This window comes from Dermacentor variabilis, chromosome 2 (assembly GCF_050947875.1).
Source record: "Dermacentor variabilis isolate Ectoservices chromosome 2, ASM5094787v1, whole genome shotgun sequence".
Lineage (NCBI taxonomy): Eukaryota > Metazoa > Arthropoda > Arachnida > Ixodida > Ixodidae > Dermacentor > Dermacentor variabilis.
In genome coordinates this window covers 183,342,012-183,361,100 of record NC_134569.1, presented here as the reverse complement: position 1 = coordinate 183,361,100, position 19,089 = coordinate 183,342,012, and the positions used below count along the sequence as shown (strand labels likewise).

The 19,089-nt window shown below is 46.2% G+C and overlaps 1 protein-coding gene across 3 annotated transcripts in view; it reads right to left on the bottom strand.

Annotated features, from left to right (window-relative positions):
• The window catches only part of LOC142572991 (mite allergen Der f 7-like), a 131,380-nt gene that overhangs the window by 2,591 nt on the left and 109,700 nt on the right, over positions 1-19,089 (bottom strand). The window lies entirely within an intron of this gene.

Genomic DNA, 19,089 nt, shown 5'->3' with positions numbered 1-19,089 from the left:
CTGTGTAAATATAGGTTTAATGGAGGGACACGGCAGCGTAATCTCGTGACCGCTACTTCTGATTGTCTTGATGGACACTGGATTTTCCACGGAAATTTGAGGTGCTGATATTCGGTCCATGTTGTTATTGATCCACTGACATCTCTATGAAATGAATATTTTCTATATCTGATTGCTGTTATGTGAGCCAACAAAGGAAGAACAGGCATTATAGGTCCACTCAGGGATGCTCGCGCTAATGCGTCTGCCATTTCATTTGAATGTAAGCCACTGTGTCCAGGTACCCATAATAGTTTTAGAGAATTCAACTGAGGAGGAACTAATGTTAGAAACGTCTTTAGTGGTGGCGAATTGGGTGAAGCCGTAAGCGAAGTACAGACCGAAGGGGAATCTGTTATAATAGCCGCACTTATTGAGTTCGACGGGAGTTTCCGAAGCGCTAAAAGAATTGCTAAAAGCTCGGCTTCAAAAACAGGTGTGAAGTCTGGCAGTCTCAAGGAGAATGACCAGCCAAGCGGAAGCGAGAAGATGCCTACGCCCGCCTTTTCGTTGTTCACTGAAGCGTCTGTAGCTATTATGTTATTTGTTTGCACGTGTGCTAGGTAATCTTGCAACAGGTTATTTTAAAAAGTGGCAGATTGAAACTTAGAGTTTGGGGGGAAAATGTCATCAAAATCTATCTTAATATTCTGATGTGATTCGGTTGACGGAATTACCTCTCGAATGTTCACATTCAGGCTGTCTAATTGTTTTTGAACAAATATGACCTGTGGAGTGTGAAATCGAGGCCAATGAGCAAGGAAGAAGGAATTTGGATCATTAATGAATGCGTATTCAGATCGTCTAAGCGGCAAGCTCTTAAATTTTAGAAATGCTTGAACTGTTAAGATGCGAAATCTGCAGGGCAATGTTGGAAGGCGCGCTTCTTGGTAGATAACATTAATAGCCACAAACCTGGGGAGTCCCAGACACAGGCGTAGGGCCTCACGCTCCAATAGAACCAGAGGCTTCATTTTATAAGCAGGGCCGCCTGAGAACAAGACACACCCAAATTCCAATATGGGGCGCATATACATTTTATAAATCATCAACAGTGAGTCCCTACGTAGTCCATATTTTCGGTTACTCATTCTGCGCAGAATACCTAAAGCACGCTGTGCCTTACCCGCTACACTCTCTATGTGTGGACTCCAGATGAGTTTTCCATTATATGTGATTCCCAAATATTTTAGAGACTCAACCTGTGGAATGGGTTCTTGCTTATAAGTTATTGAAATTGAAACCGGATCCATGACCGAGAACACTAAAATGGCGCTTTTGTTTACATTTAATGACATACAAATTGTCTGAAGCCATACTTCTAGCATGCTCATGTATCTTTATAATTTTTGGTATAATGTGTTAATGTCAGTGTCGGCAGCAAAGAATGCAGTGTCATCTGCATACACGTAAACGTGCACGTCCTGACAAGTGGGGATAGAGCTCATTAATATATTAAATAATATTGGTGATCGGACAGATCCTTGGGGAACTCCGCGAGTTTGTCTGAACTTAGACGAAGAACATCCGTCCTTGGAGCAATAAAATTCTCTTGATCGCAAAAATTCTGCCACCCACGCGGTTATATAATTGGGGAAATTACGACGCTGCAGAATATCCAGTAGAATTGAATGTTCGACGCTGTCATAAGCTTTAGCTATATCTAATTTCATCAAACCAGAATATTCTCTCCTTTTCCGGGCAAGTTGGATGCGGCTCTCTAAATCAGCATGGGCACACCATATTGAGCAATTAGCTCTAAAGCCTATTTTATTTCGACTTAATATTAAATTATCCGTCATCCAGATAGTAATTCGGCAGTGTAATACCCCCTCTATGAGTTTGACCATATTAGAAGTAAGAGAAATAGGTCTGATGTTTTCTATGTTTTAACCTAGTCCTTGTTTTTTAGGTATCGGGATTACTGTAGCTACTTTCCAATCGTTAGGTATCCAGGCTTTCTGTAAGGAATAGTTTATAACGTTTAGAAGGTCTCCAGGAGATAGATCAAATAAAATTTTTATCATGTGCACGGCAATTCTATCAGGACCAGGGGCTGACAAAGGTAAGTTTCGAATCACTTGGGATAATTCAGGCAATGTAACTTCAGTATACACTAAGGATGGGGCTACTTTTTGCAAATTATACGACATCGATGACGTGAATCTACTCTCCAAGCTTTTAGCCAGGAGTTCAAGAGATTTTCTCATTTCATCGGGAGACAGATTGACATAATCAATATAAGCTGGCGATGGCATAATTTTTCGATATCTCATATATCTAAACAACGGTTTTTTGTTTTTAGATTTAGAAAGGAAATCATAGTGTTTCCTATCATAAGCCTCTTTAGCTTTAGCAACGGTACGTTTAAAGACAGCAGCATGAAACTTGTAATCAGACCTATTTTTGGGGCACTGGTTGTAGAGGAGCTGCTTCCAAGCCGCCTGTCGGCGTCGGTGGTCTCGCGTGCAGTCTGTATTCCACCAAGGGTTATAAGATGTTTGCTTTGCAGATGTAACACTGAATTCAGCCTTTTTGTATGTTCTTTTTATTACCGCACAAAGCTTAATAGCCTTGGTGTCTTCCTGCTCTTCGGAATGAGAAGCCAAATGTACCTTAAGATCGGATTTAAATTTATTATAATCTACAAATACGCGTACCTGGGAGCACGATGGCACAATCGGGCAAGCAATTTCAACCATTATTGGAAAGTGGTCACTGTTGGTTGCACAGTCCAAGGGTGTCCAGGATGAGTTAGTGAAGGACGAACTTACGAAACTTAAATCCAATGCGGAGCGGGACTTTTCACAAATATATGTAGGAATTCTAGAGTTCAGACAAGACAGATTATTATCTATTGTCCACTCCCACAAGCGTTTGCCACATTGGTCAGTTCGAAAGCCCCAGCACGTGTGATGGGAGTTGAAATCTCCAACCAGAATTTTGTCCTTACACCATGAAGTCACTGCTGAATTCAAACATCGAGTGTTCTGTACACCCGCCGGAAAGTATACGTTTACTAACGAGAAAGGTAGACACCCTGGTATAGTTATATCTAATGCGAGAATTTCACTTTCGGGGGACATATGTTTAATGAAATATTTGCCTTAAGGCTAATTCTGTTATTGATAAAGAAAGCTAAACCTCCGCCCTTCGATGGACGGTCCAGTCGGAAAGACCGATAGTTCGTCAATTGAAAACTTTGATGTACTGAAAGCCATGTTTCTTGCAAAGCAATGATATCCGGGGAGAATTTCGATGATAGATACAATAAATCTTTTGCTGCTGAGTAAATTGATCGGCGATTCCAATGAATAATATTGAGGAGACCTATGGTTGCGTAAGTATGGACTCAGTAACTGCCTTACCTGAAATGTTTTCCTTTAAGAAATCTTCCTTGGTAAGGCTGTCTTTCTGATACTTTTTTGCCTTTGCCTGAGTTAGAGTCGTAGCTTTTTTAGACAAAGGGGACCTACATCGTTTTAACGATCGAGGATCCATGTCCATTTCATCTGCGCCCTCTGTGTTATCGTTGGAGCCTGTGCATTGGGTCTGGTTAACATCGACTGGTGGGATTACAATTTGGGCATCTTGTGACGTGCAATTGGCGGTTACTTCCTCATTTGAAGTACGTGGACACTCAGTAGTTCGCGAAGTTATACCAACTGCTGTTGTTGTTGCGAATATCTGCGCCATCTGGCTAGTTAGAATTTGTGTCAGGGACTCACAAAGGTTTCCAGCTAGGCGCTCCATAGATTTTTCCATTGCCCTTTCGATGGCATTAGCAATAGAAATTGAAAGAGACGCATCCGTTGCTGTCACCTGGCGGGCTGTGACGTCGGCATATCCCTGTGTCCTAGAATGAATTTCCGCTACGGCTTCTCTACGCGAACAACGTCTCCATTCAACGATTTCCAGAATTTCAATTTCCCGTGCCTTTGCTGAGCAATTAGAATAATCTGCCTGGTGCGCGTCATTACAGAGGCAGCACCTTTCTTCCTTGCTTTTGCATTCGCTAGCATTGTGCTCTTCACCACAAATTCGGCACCTGGAAGCAGATCTACATCCTTTTAACGTGTGTCCGTAGCGCCAGCATTTCACACATTGGAGTGGACGAGGGGACAGAGGTTCCACTCTGTAGATTAGAGGCCATGCCTTTATCTCTGAGGGTCGAATTGTCCCTGCAAACGTGGCTATGATCGACTCAGTAGGGATCCTGTTCTTCTCGACCATACGTCCACACCGATAAACTGAAATTACACCCGCGGGTGAAAGCATCTCTAGTACCTCTGTCGGTGTCATGTTCACGTCGACGCCGCGGACGAGCCCTTTCACACATGCCAAGTGGGGAGGAATAAATGCGCTCACCGGATTGGCGGCAAACAGCGAACACTTTAAAAGGTCTTGTACACAGGACTGGTCTGCCGAGAAGCAGAGGACTCCACCTCTGCCAAACTAGCGCACCTCAGTGATGTTCTGGAAATGGGCCGTCACCGATCGCAATTCCGCCTGAATCGCTTTCGGATTCTTCATCCGTATGAGTCCGTTATTGGTTGGAACAAGAGCCACAGGAACTGATGTGATGCCGTTGCGTAGAAACAGATCCACAGGTAACTTCTGCGGAGGAATAGAAGCGGACCAGGGGAAGGCACCTGGCCCTGGTGAAGAAAAGGACATCTGCGTGGTCTGATTAGCTAAATAATAATGAGACTAGCAAAACTGGTGACAAGCGATAAAAGAGAAAAAGAAACAGCTATGCAATCCTTGGCCAAAACCCTGCGAGGCAAGAACAGTTCAACTGGAAGCTCCACTAGAAGAACCGGCCAGCCGGGTGTCACTTCTTGCGAGGAAAGACTGAGACACGTGGAGGACAGTACATAGGCAAATAGAGTATTTAAGTACTTCTGTAGACAAAATGTGAACTCTCAGTGGCGTAAAAAACAGGAAGCTGGCGGTAAAGTATATAGGCCACAGAATTTGGGAGACAAAGAAAGAATATAAAACTTAAAGCTGTGCAGGTGGAGTGCGAGCATTGGTAAAAGAAGATGGAGAAAAATAAATTAATGGCCTTCTGTAGACTAGGGAAGAAAGAGACCAGGAAGGAAATCTGCTATGATAACTCGACAGGGAATGCACTTCTTTTTGAGGCTAGATCGCGGCTGTCTGAAAAGGCGAGCATATGACAGGAGATTTAGCCAAGAAAATGACTTGTGAGTGGCATGCGTAAAAAGTTAGAGACCATTACATATATGCTTTTGGAATGCGAGTGTGTACGTCCGCTACTAAATGGAAATAGAGTCAATCTTCAGGAAGCTTTGGGATCAAAAGGCGGTACCGAAGAGATAAACAATGGCGCGGCAAAAGCAAGTGCTGGCGCGGTAAAAGTGTCAAAACGAGTACCTGAAGCCGTGTCGGAAAGGTGTGTATCTGAGGGAGTGGATGTGCTAACGCGGCCCCATCCCCTTAGCGAAAGGTTCTGCTTGAATAAGACTGTTAAGTTCTTGAAAGGCAATGCGCTCACACTTATCTCTGCGCATAAGGAGGGTGGTTTCGTCGTGATGAACAGGACGATGTATAATTCAAAGGCCCGTGAAGCCATATCGTCAACTTTCAGGGTCCACAACGACATAACACTTAAGAAAGTCCAAAATTAAGCAAAGAAGCTATGCAAAAGCTTCAAACTGGATGGCCTATCCCGGTCTATCGAAAAAAGCACAAACGGGGACCTTGAATTGTTTTTCTCTGCAAAAACGCACAAGCCGGAATGCCCCCTCAGAGTGATAGTGTCAGAGAATGCTACTTGGCAGAAACATGTAGCGACGTTCTTACAAAAGCACTTAAAGTTCTTGCCAATCGACGACCCATTTTTGGTAACTAAGTCTGAACAAGTGGTGGAATTCTTTGAAGACTGTCAAGACAGAACCTTGTCGTTTTTTTTTTCATTACTTAAAGGATCTGTACTATTCTCTCCCGCAGAATGACTTGATGAAATGTGTATCTGACTGCATTGACAAGTTTGGAGCGGTTCGATTTCAAAACGCTTGTGGTTTGACTAGCGACAGATTTTTCGAACATTTTCGTTTTTATGTTAACTCGACTTACGCGACTTGGGAAGGATATGTTGTCAAATAGAAAGATGGCAAATGCATTGGCTCATGTATTGCTCCCTGCTTAAGTGACTTGTATCTAGCTAACCGTGACCAGGTTCTTGATGAACGTCTGAAAAATGACAGTGATGTAGTGAAAGTGTTCAGATTCGTTGACGATTTTCTAATCATATTGAATAACCAAACAGACAATTTTGACTCGCTGGTTTCAAAAACCGTAACCTCATTCCCGGAAGTATTGTCCCCTTTGTCGTTGACACATGAAGTCCCCATAGGCAATTTCATAAGGTTTTTAGACTTGGGATTGTACTTTTCTCCACAAATGACCTACTGGAATTATCAGCCGAGAGGCAATAAACCAGACCTACCATTTCATTCAGCTCATTCTAAACTTGTAAAACGCGCAGTAGTAACATCGTGTTTCAATAATTCTCTGATAAAGTCATGTGACCACAACATGGAAGCCAGTTTCAGAGATCAGGCCAAGCGCCTGGCAGATTCTGGTTACCCGATGCGTATGCTCAACTCTGTCGCCGAGGGCTTACGCAGCAAGTGCAAAAGCGCGTCGAATGGAAACAGTTCCAATGCTAGAGCAAAGAAAGTTGCTGTGGTAGCATACATTCATTGCATTCCGCATAATCTCAGAAGAATAGCGGCAAAATCGGGGGTGGACGTGGTTTTCTCTGCCCCTGAGCGTCTACAGACGCTATGCAAACAGGTTAACAGAGAATAACAAAAGGCACGCATGTTCTACTCAACATCGCAAACAATTTGTAACCTGTACTCATAATGTTGTCTATGCCATTCCACTTTCATGCTGAAGAGCGTATGTTGGTCAAACCGGCAGATGCATCAATGAGAGATTAAAAGAGCATCGATATAACGTCACTAGGGTAATCTCGGGTCGTTTGGGTATTCACGGTCGACATTGTTCCTGCAAGCCCCATGTTTGGAAGTACTTCCATTCTGTATAAGGCTCATAGCAGGATGACGAGGGTGATTGTGGAGGCCTACGAGATTGCGAAATTAGAGGAAAAGTGCATAAGCAAGCATTCGGTATCGCTATCTGAAAAGGAGATACGATTCCTCGGTTTATCTTTGTGACCACTGCAATCCCATGCCTGCCCACATGTACGGTTTGTCGAAATTCACCACTGACTGTTCTTTTTTGCTGTTACGTTTGTTTCCGCTCGTATGGTATATATTTATCCAATCGTGCGAAAATAAAATTTATAGTTGAAAGTGAAGCGCTGTGTCTGTGTATCTGTTTCTTCCTACGTCCTCGTACAGTCGCGCTTACACACTCTACCATGGATTCCCTAGGGCACACTCAGAAACACCATGAGCTCTCTATCTCAAATCTGGGATTTCACCGCTATACGATGCAAATGTATAGACCGCAGCGCGAGTCTTCAGCGCTCGAGAGAGCTGTGACGGAAGACTGCGCACTAAATACTACCACATAGTTCTACATGACGTCCACGACGCGGCGTTGCGCTAGGGAGAGATGAACGTCACCGCGGCTGTCGTAAAAGGCAGTCCGTGAGAGCGCGCCAACGCATGAGTTACCTAGAATGTTCCGCGTACAAAACCGGCAACTCGGTGACGCACTGACGATGTGGCACGGTGAACGAACTTTGATCATTTTTTTCAGAAATCTACTAAGAGGAAGCTTTAGCTCGGGGCCAACTCCGACGCGGCCTATACAAATACATGTAAAACGAAAAAACATTGTTCTGAGATAACCCCTGGACTGATTTTTGATAAAAATTTGTTGCATTTGAGAGAGACAGTTAACTTCTAGTGACTGTTGGAAGCTGAATTTCTATTTAGGGCCTGAATTTCGGTAAACGAATTTTCAAAAATTCGGAAGCTCGAAAAATATAGAAGCACGAAGTTTACACATTAATAGCTCGGCATCAAAAACAGATATCGCGGTTCTGCAAACATCATCCATTAGATCATTCAACGCGGACAAATCCTATAGGTCAATTTATATCTTACGTGATATTGTTACGTTGTGTACAAGGGTTCGGCAAAGGGTGTACTTCGATATTACTAATTTTTATTTAGATTCATGTGTAACATATCAGTTTTGTCAGCTTTAGATGAACTATTAGATGCAGTTAACATAATTGTGCCATAATTTTTATTACTGAGTTACAGAGTTGTACACTTGAGAGTTTCGTTTTTTTTTAATTTGCGATTTTTGCCAATTTTTGATGAAAAACTGACAACGTAAATCGAAAATTCGAAACCAAAAGTCACTAGATCTTAAGCTTTTCTTTAAATGCAACAAACCTCGTCGAATTTGGTGCAGTGGTTGCCGAGAAAAACGAATTCTCCTTTTACATGTATTTAGATAGGAGCACAGGAGCTCATCTATAGGATCTAAAGCGCGCGCTGTTTCTTGCCTCTGCGTGTAGTAGTTAAGAGAGCCAGTTTAAGGGCGGAGAAGAGGGAAGGAAAAGAAAGCAAACTTGCAGCGCCGTGGTTTTAAAGCGCAACCGTGGTAGAGAAACGGAAAGGTGATATAAGCATGCGTGGCCTTGATACGCACACGACAAACTGCCTTACAATATTTAGAATTGAGGGGTAGTTTCGTTAACAAACTATAACACGGCAATCAGCACTCGAATATAATTATAACCCTAATATAATTGTAAATATTCATCTCATCTATAGGATCTAAAGCGCGCGCTGTTTCTTGCCTCTGCGTGTAGTAGTTAAGAGGGCCAGTTTAAGGGCGGAGAAGAGGCAAGGAAAAGAAAGCAAACTGGCAGCGCCGTGGTTTTAAGGCGCAACCGTGGTAGAGAAACGGAAAGGTGATATAAGCATGCGTGGCCATGATACGCACACGACAAACTGCCTTACAATATTTAGACTTGAGGGGAAGCTTCGTTAACAAACTCTAACACGGCAATGAGCACTCGAATACGACGAGAGAAATAATTGAGACGTGGAAAATTCCCTTGAAATAAATCTGGTTTGCGAGACAAATGCTTGTATGTATTGAATCTCTTAAAAGATGAGGGGGGAAATATGCGCTCACCGAGAGGGCATCGTCAGCACGAGACCACCACCAGGCTCCTTACGGGGATGTGGAGAGCTTCGCGGCCGGAACGAAGCCTCCCCTCTCCGCCGGCTAGGCGTGGAAAACGCGCTTTCCGATCGCTCAAGGTTGCGCAGGAATCGTATAGTTCTAGCGTCTAGGAAAAGCTTTAACAGGTGCGAGGACGGCACGCTTAGCGTGGGAAGCTAGCCGCCGGAATAGCTATCTTCGAGAGCTATTCTATATTATATTATATTATACTTCGAGAGCTATGACTGATGCTTTTCTATATATATGTATTCATCTCATCTATGCGATCGCATGCGCGTGCTGTTTCTTTGTCTCTGCGTGTAGTGCTGCGAGTGCTGATTGCCGTGTTATAGTTTGTTAACGAAACTACCCCTCAATTCTAAATATTGTAAGGCAGTTTGTCGTGTGCGTATCATGGCCACGCATGCTTATATCGCCTTTCCGTTTCTCTACCACGGTTGCGCTTTAAAACCACGGCGCTGCAAGTTTGCTTTCTTTTCCTTCCCTCTTCTCCGCCCTTAAACTGGCTCTCTTAACTACTACACGCAGAGGCAAGAAACAGCGCGCGCTTTAGATCCTATAGATGATATGAATATTTACAATTATTATTAGGGTTATAATTATATTCGAGTGCTGATTGCCGTGTTATAGTTTGTTAACGAAACTACCCCTCAATTCTAAATATTGTAAGGCAGTTTGTCGTGTGCGTATCATGGCCACGCATGCTTGTATCGCCTTTCCGTTTCTCTACCACGGTTGCGCTTTAAAACCACGGCGCTGCAAGTTTGCTTTCCTTTCCTTCCCTCTTCTCCGCCCTTAAACTGGCTCTCTTAACTACTACACGCAGAGACAAAGAAACAGCACGCGCATGCGATCGCATAGATGAGATGAATACATATATATAGAAAAGCATCAGTCATAGCTCTCGAATTATAATATAATATAATATAGAATAGCTCTCGAAGATAGCTATTCCGGCGGCTAGCTTCCCACGCTATGCGTGCCGTCCTCGCACCTGTTAAAGCTTTTCCTAGACGCTAGAGCTACACTATTCCTGCGCAACCTTGAGCGATCGGAAAGCGCGTTTTCCACGCCTGGCCGGCGGAGAGGGGAGGCTTCGTTCCGGCCGCGAAGCTCTCCACATCCCCGTAAGGAGCCTGGTGGTGGTCTCGTGCTGACGATGCCCTCTCGGTGAGCGCATATTTCCCCCCTCATCTTTTAAGAGATTCAATACATACAAGCATTTGTCTCGCAAACCAGATTTATTTCAAGAGAATTTTCCACGTCTCAATTATTTCTCTCGTCGTATTCGAGTGCTCATTGCCGTGTTATAGTTTGTTAACGAAGCTTCCCCTCAAGTCTAAATATAGCAAGGCAGTTTGTCGTGTGTGTATCATGGCCACGCATGCTTATATCGCCTTTCCGTTTCTCTACCACGGTTGCGCCTTAAAACCACGGCGCTGCAAGTTTGCTTTCTTTTCCTTCCCTCTTCTCCGCCCTTAAACTGGCTCTCTTAACTACTACACGCAGAGGCAAGAAACAGCGCGCGCTTTAGATCCTATAGATGAGATGAATATTTACAATTATTATTAGGGTTATAATTATATTCGAGTGCTGATTGCCCTGCTATAGTTTGTTAACGAAGCTTCCCCTCAAGTCTAAATATTTTAAGGCAGTTTTCCTAGTCTCTAAAGCCACTCGAGTTCACGCTGCTCCTCTGGCGGCCATTTTTCTAAGAAATTATGCCTTCCCAGCCCCTTTCACCACACACCAGCCCCTTTCCACATAAGTGTGAGGCTCGGAGCAGGAGCTATGGCGCTTGAAAGTAACCGCTGGCTTCACGAACCAACCGACTGAGCTACCTTTCCGGGCAACATTGAAGGATCACGAGTTCAAATCACAAGTTATGTTCCTCTTTTTTCCCCTTTTTTTTCTTTTTTTTAATGTCTTTTCCTTCATTTTATCACTGTACGGAAACCCTCCTAAAAGAAAATTATATATCCTCAATTATGTGTGGCCACACATGTGCAGGTCATAAATACCAGGTTCTCTAGCCGAGTGCCATCCATGCGGTATAACCGAGCTCAGATTGGCCCACCTTGACTGATCAAATTGGGCACCACTGTAGGTTAAATGAGGCGTACAACTCCTGCGGGACCCGCCGTGGTTACTCAGTGGTCATGGTGTTAGACTGCTGAGCACGAGGTCGCGGGATCGGACCCCGGCCACGGCGGCCGCATTTCGATGGGGGCGAAATGCGGAAACACCCGTGTACTTAGAATTTGGTGCACGTTAAAGAACCCCAGGTGGTCGAAATTTTCGGAGTCCTCCACTAAGGCGTGCATAATCAGAAAGTGGTTTTGTCACGCAAAACCCCATTCTCCAATTTTAATTTAACTCCTGCGGGGACGGTAGAGTATCCGTCTCCAGTGCAAAAGGACCGTGATTCAAATCACGGTGCAGCGCAATTCTCCACCGGAAAATACAAAAAAAAAACGTGTGTTGAGAAAATTGCACAAACAGGCCTGGTGTGCGGCCTGGTCCCGGTGACCAGAACCGGTAACGCACTCTCTCACCAGAGCAGGATTGGCCACCCTGGTGCAGTGCTGGGCCACAACCTCCTATATGAATACAACAATCAAACCCCGGCCCTCAGTCCCCAGCAGCCGCGAAGCAACTGACCACGGCGGCGGTCAGATCTGTGACGCTGCAGAGGGTGCTAAGAATACCTGGCTCCGGACAGGCCGCCATTGGAATCTGAACCTGGCAACGTTTAACGTTAGAACGCTATCTAGGGAGGCGAGTCTAGCAGTGTTATTGGAGGAATTAGCGGGTAGTAAATGGGATATAATAGGGCTCAGTGAGGTTAGGAGGACAAAAGAAGCATATACAGTGCTAAAAAGCGGGCATGTACTGTGTTACCGGGGCTTAGCAGAGAGACGAGAACTAGGAGTCGGATTCCTGATTAATAAGGAAATAGCTGGTAACATACAGGAATTCTATAGCATTAACGAGAGGGTGGCAGGTCTTGTTGTGAAGCTTAATAAGAGGTACAAATTGAAGGTGGTACAAGTCTATGCCCCTACATGCAGTCATGATGACCAGGAAGTCGAAAGCTTTTATGAAGACGTGGAATCGGCGATGGGTAAAGTCAAAACAAAATACACTATACTGATGGGCGACTTCAATGCCAGGGTAGGCAAGAAGCAGGCTGGAGACAAGTCAGTGGGGGAATATGGCATAGGCTCTAGGAATAGCAGAGGAGAATTATTAGTAGAGTTTGCAGAACAGAATAATATGCGGATAATGAACACCTTTTTCCGCAAGCGGGTTAGTCGAAAGTGGACGTGGAGGAGCCCGAATGGTGAGACTAGAAATGAAATCGACTTCATACTCTGCGCGAACCCTGGCATCATACAAGATGTAGACGTGCTCGGCAAGGTACGCTGCAGTGACCATAGAATGGTAAGAACTCGAATTAGCCTAGACTTGAGGAGGGAACGGAAGAAACTGGTACACAAGAAGCCAATCAATGAGTTAGCGGTAAGAGGGAAACTAGAGGAATTCCGGATCAAGCTACACAACAGGTACTCGGCTTTAACTCAGGACGAGGACCTTAGTGTTGCAGCAATGCACGACAATCTCATGGGCATCATTAAGGAGTGCGCAATAGAAGTCGGTGGTAACGCCGTTAGACAGGAAACCAGTAAGCTATCGCAGGAGACGAAAGATCTGATCAAGAAACGCCAATGTATGAAAGCCTCTAACCCTACAGCTAGAATAGAACTGGCAGAACTTTCTAAGTTAATCAACAAGCGTAAGACAGCGGACATCAGAAACTATAATATGGATAGAATTGAACAGGCTCTCAGGAACGGAGGAAGCCTAAAAACAGTGAAGAAGAAACTAGGAATAGGCAAGAATCAGACGTGTGCGTTAAGAGACAAAGCCGGCAATATCGTTACCAATATGGATGAGATAGTTCAAGTGGCTGAGGAGTTCTATAGAGATTTATACAGTACCAGTGGTACCCACGACGATAGTGGAAGAGAGAATAGCCTAGAGGAATTCGAAATCCCACAGGTAACGCCAGACGAAGTAAAGAAAGCCTTAGGAGCTGTGCAAAGGGGGAAGGCGGCTGGGGAGGATCAGGTAACAGCAGATTTGTTGAAGGATGGTGGTCAGATTGTTCTAGAGAAACTGGCCACCCTGTATACGCAATGCCTCATAACCTCGAGCGTACCGGAATCTTGGAAGAACGCTAACATAATCCTAATCCATAAGAAAGGGGACGCCAAAGACTTGAAAAATTATAGACCGATCAGCTTACTGTCCGTTGCCTGCAAAGTATTTACTAAGGTAATCGCAAATAGAATCAGGAACACCTTTGACTTCTGTCAACCAAAGGACCAGGCAGGATTCCGTAAAGGCTACTCCACAATAGACCATATTCACACTGTCAATCAAGTGATAGAGAAATGTGCAGAATATAACCAACCCTTATATATAGCTTTCATTAATTACGAGAAAGCGTTTGATTCAGTCGAAACCTCAGCAGTCATGGAGGCACTACGGAATCAGGGTGTAGATGAGCCATATGTAAACATACTGGAAGATATCTATAGCGGCTCCACAGCCACCGTAGTCCTCCACAAAGAAAGTAACAAAATCCCTATAAAGAAAGGCGTCAGACAGGGAGATACGATATCTCCAATGCTATTCACAACATGTTTACAGGAGGTATTCAGAGGCCTGGAGTGGGAAGAATTGGGGATAAAAGTTGATGGAGAATACCTTAGCAACTTGCGATTCGCTGATGATATTGCCTTGCTTAGTAACTCAGGAGACCAATTGCAATGCATGCTCACTGACCTGGAGAGGCAAAGCAGAAGGGTGGGTCTAAAAATTAATCTGCAGAAAACTAAAGTAATGTTTAACAGCTTCGGAAGAGAACAGCAGTTTACGATAGGTAGCGAAGCACTGGAAGTGGTAAGGGAATACATCTACTTAGGGCAGGTAGTGACCACGGATCCGGATCATGAGACTGAAATAACCAGAAGAATAAGAATAGGCTGGGGTGCGTTTGGCAGGCATTCTCAAATCATGAACAGCAGGTTGCCACTATCCCTCAAAAGGAAAGTGTATAAGAGCTGTGTGTTACCAGTACTCACATATGGGGCAGAAACCTGGAGGCTTACGAAAAGGGTTCTGCTGAAATTGAGGACGACGCAACGAGCTATGGAAAGAAGAATGATGGGTGTAACGTTAAGGGATAAGAAAAGAGCAGATTGGGTGAGGCAACAAACGCGGGTAAACGACATCTTAGTTGAAATCAAGAAAAAGAAATGGGCATGGGCAGGACATGTAATGAGGAGGGAAGATAACCGGTGGTCATTAAGGGTTACGGACTGGATTCCAAGGGAAGGGAAGCGTAGCAGGGGGCGGCAGAAAGTTAGGTGGGCGGATGAAATTAAGATGTTTGCAGGGACAACATGGCCACAATTAGTACATGACCGGGTGTTTGGATCCCACCGCTGGTACGATCTGTTGGGAACTCGGCGCTGACGCCCGTGGTTGTACCTGGGTCGCAAGCCCCAAGGGTAGCGTTGGCCTGGCGGCCTGGGGTACAACTGGAAGCATCCGAAGGTCCCGGCAAAGCATGAGTCGACTGGTAACAACGAAACAACTTGTTTATTTTAACATCGCAAAGAGTTGGCGGTCAGGTTGACCGAAGTAGAGAGACGGGAGAGCACTTTACTCAACAGAAGAAATCGGAGCCCTCCTTCTTGGCGTCCGGGGGCAGCTGTTTTTATACTCTCGCAGTTGAGGGCAAGAAGGAACCCCTCAAAAGACGAGCACGTGAATGTACAATGGGCTAATGGTGACGCACACTGTCGTAGCGCTGCCGTAGCACCATGTCGAGCACGATCTCGTAGCACCCTGTCGAGCACGATCTCGTAGCACCCTGTTGTAGCGCTGCCGTAGCACCATGTCGAGCACGATCTCGTAGCACCCTGTTGTAGCGCTGCCGGTCGGGCACAATGACTGTAATGAGAGGATGATCCCTGCTTTGGCATCGCCTGTTTCGGGCACAATGACTGGAATGAGAGGATGATCCCTGCTTTGGCATCGCCTGTTTCGGGCACAATGACTGGAATGAGAGGATGATCCCTGCTTTGGCATCGCCTGTTTCGGGCACAATGACTGGAATGAGAGGGTGATCCTTTGCGGTCGCATCGCCGCAGTCGCGCCTGGAAACACCTGCCGATGAGTGTTGCGGCGACGACGATCGGGCCAAAATGTCTGCCGCCCCGCCGCAGTCGCGCCGGCAAAACCACGTGTCGCAGGCGAAACGCAACAGACCGCCCCGCCGGGGGAAGGAGATCCCGATGGACAGGGGACTGCATCCGCTGTCCGGAGGGATGTCGCTCGATGATGCTCATAACCGAAGTCGGGCGTCCCTCGACGTTTCTTGAGCGCAGCGCACAGAGAAGGCCTCGTTCTCTCGTTCAGGTTCGCACGGGACACTGCAAAGTGACTTCGGGAGAGTTCACATTTTTGTTCTCGTTCCCGGCAAGCGTTAGAACTACGCTGAAACTCAACCGCTCAGTCAGCAAGCACGGCACAACCCTCACTAAGCCCTGCCAGGCTCTTTCCCCTTTTTATACCACTGCCTAGTTCCTTACAGTAGTCTAGCATCACTCAGAACGCGTCCACAAATTGAAAAATTGCACTAGAAAGCATATCATCACTTTGAAACACTAAACAAAAGCAATATGTTAAAAAAAATCCTGCCTCAGGAAGAAAAACATCAGTAACAAACAATTTTGAGGCTGATTCCTACGTTAGGGGCTTCGACTTAAGCCATCGGCGTTACCGTTGAGACTCCCCTTTTTGTAACGCACCTCAAAGGAATATTGTTGTAAAGCGAGGCTCCAGCGCAGGAGGCGGCCATTTTTGGGAGAGATGGTCTGCAGCCATTGGAGAGGGCAGTGATCCGTCTCAATTATAAACCTCGAGCCGGCTAGATAGCATGACAATTTCTGAACGGCCCACACGAGACACGCACACTCTTTCTCGGTGGCGCTATACGCCTGCTCACGACTGGTCAGCTTACGACTAGCATACAGGACGGGGTGTTCTACTTCTCCCTTTTCCCGTTGGCACAGTACAACGCCCATGCCTCGCTCACTAGCATCGCACTGAACAATGAACCCTTTTGTATAGTCTGGCGATCGTAGCACAGGCTGGCTTGTTAGGGCACTTTTTAGGGCGCTAAAAGCTCTTTCCTTGGTCTCGTCCCAGACGACTGTTTGAGGCTCTGTTTTTCTTAGAGCATCCGTTAGGGGAGCCGCGATATCAGAGTACCTAGGGATGTACCTCTGATAGTAGCCGGCGACACCCAAGAACGACCGAATATCGGTCTTGGTGCGCGGTTGCGGAAAGTCTCGCACAGCGGCCACTTTAATTTCAGAGGGGCGGCGACGACCCTGACCAATCACGTGACCGAGGTAGACAACCTCGGCCTGTGCTAACTGGCACTTAGGAGCCTTGACTGTCAAGCCCGCTTCGCGCAGGCGGGTTAGCACTGCCCGCAAGTGTGTCACATGCTCAGACCAGGATGCGGAGAATATCGCTACGTCGTCTAGATACGGTAAAGCGAATTCTTGCTGTCCCCGCAACACTTTATCCATGAGACTTGAAAAACAGTATGGCGCGTTCTTCAAACCAAAACTCAACACTTTAGGACGGAATGTTCCCATTGGTGAAATGAACGCCGCATACCTACTAGCCTCTTCTGTAAGTGGAACCTGCCAATAACCCCTGACAAGATCTAGGGTGGAAATAAACTGAGCGCTACTAACTTTCTCAAGGCGCTCCTCGATGTTAGGGATCGGATAAATTTGATCCTTAGTGATGGAATTAAGCCTGCGGTAGTCGACGCAAGGACGAGGTTCCTTGCCCGGTACCTCAACTAAAATCAAAGGGGAGGTATAATCACTCTCACCTGCCTCAATAACACCGAGCTGTAGCATTTTCTTTACCTCAGCCTCCATAATATCGCTCTGGCGGGGTGACACCCGATACGCCTTGGATCGTACTGGCTCTGGGGAGGTAAGTTCTATGTCATGAGTAAGGACAGAAGTCCTACCAGGCCTCTCAGAGAACAGACCTTGAAACTCTTGTAATAGCTGGTGTAGTTCGGTTTTCTGCTCGGGCGACAGCGGTGCTTTACTGATAAGGTCACTAATGACTTGACCGGTGTCTTCCCTGTTCGTCACTGAGCCTAGTCCCGGAAGCTCGACCGGAAGCTCTTCAGGAACGTTTGCCATCATGCACACCACTGCTTCCCTTTGTCTATAAGGTTTGAGCAGATTACAGTGGTAAACTTGCTGTGCTTTCCGCTTTCCTGGCAGACTTACCACGTAGTTAACGTCCGACAGTTTCTGAACAATTCGTGCTGGGCCCTCCCACTGCACGTCTAGTTTGTTGTTTAGCGATGTGCGCAATATCATGACCTCATCGCCAACCTCAAAACGACGGGCCCTGGCTGTCCGATCATAATAAACCTTGGCCCTCTGCTGGGCCTTTGTCATTGCTTCACCTGACAACTCCTGTGCCCTTCTTAAGCGTTCGAGGAGCTTAAGTACGTACTCCACCACGACTGGGTCGTCGCCCCTACCTTCCCACGATTCTCGAAGCATGCGAAGCGGAGATCGAAGCGAGCGACCGTACACCAGTTCAGCTGGCGAAAACCACGTAGCCGCATGCAGCGCGGTCCTTAAAGCAAACATCACCCCAGGCAGACACAGCTCCCAGTCAGTTCGATGTTCAAAACACAACGCTCTCAACACGCGCTTCATGACGGAGTGGAGCTTCTCAACGGAATTCGACTGTGGGTGGTACACTGAGCTGTGTAACAGCTTTACCCCACACCTTTCGAGAAAAGTTGTCGTCAAAGCGCTAGTAAACACTGTGCCCTGATCTGATTGAATTTCTGCAGGAAAACCAACTCGCGCAAATATGGACAGTAGTGCATTGACTATCTCAACTGAGCTGAGTTCTTTAAGCGGCACTGCTTCAGGGAACTTTGTCGCTGGGCAGATCACAGTCAAAATGTGTCTGTACCCCGTGGCTGTTACCGGCAGAGGTCCCACAGTATCAATAACGAGCCGTCTAAAAGGCTCCGTAATGATAGGTACCAATTTCAACGGCGCCCTCGATTTGTCCCCTGGTTTGCCCACCCGCTGACAAGTGTCACATGTCCTCACGAAATGGTCTGCGTCCCCAAAACACCCTGGCCAATAGTACTCTTGCAAGAGACGGTCCTTAGTTTTCTTAACTCCTAGGTGTCCGGACCACGAACCCCCGTGTGACAAGCGCAACAGATCCTGACGATAGCATTGAGGCACGACCAGCTGATCGAACTCCACTCCTCTGCGGTCTAGATACTTCCGGTACAGGACTCCACCTCTTTCCACAAAACGCGCAGTTTTCCTGGCGATACCTTCTTTGACATTGCAGCGTATGTTTTCTAGGCTACCATCCTTTTTTTGCTCGGCTATCAAAGCCGACCGGCTGACTTTTAGCAACCTATCAAGTCCGTCTGACGTAGGCGCGATGAGCAAATCAGTAGATAGCTCTTCTAACTTTCCCGTGTCGGGCGTTTCCTCTCCAGTATCTGGCGCCTTTAACGTTACAGACTCAAGTTTATTCAGTTCGGGCGTGCTCGGAATATCAGCTTGCTGCGCCTCTGACCCTTTTTCGTTGTTTGATAACGTCGGCCCCGCAACTACCGCCTTTGCAGCGAGCTCCCGAACCTTCGATCTGGTTAAGGCCTGAACACTAGCTTCACCAAAC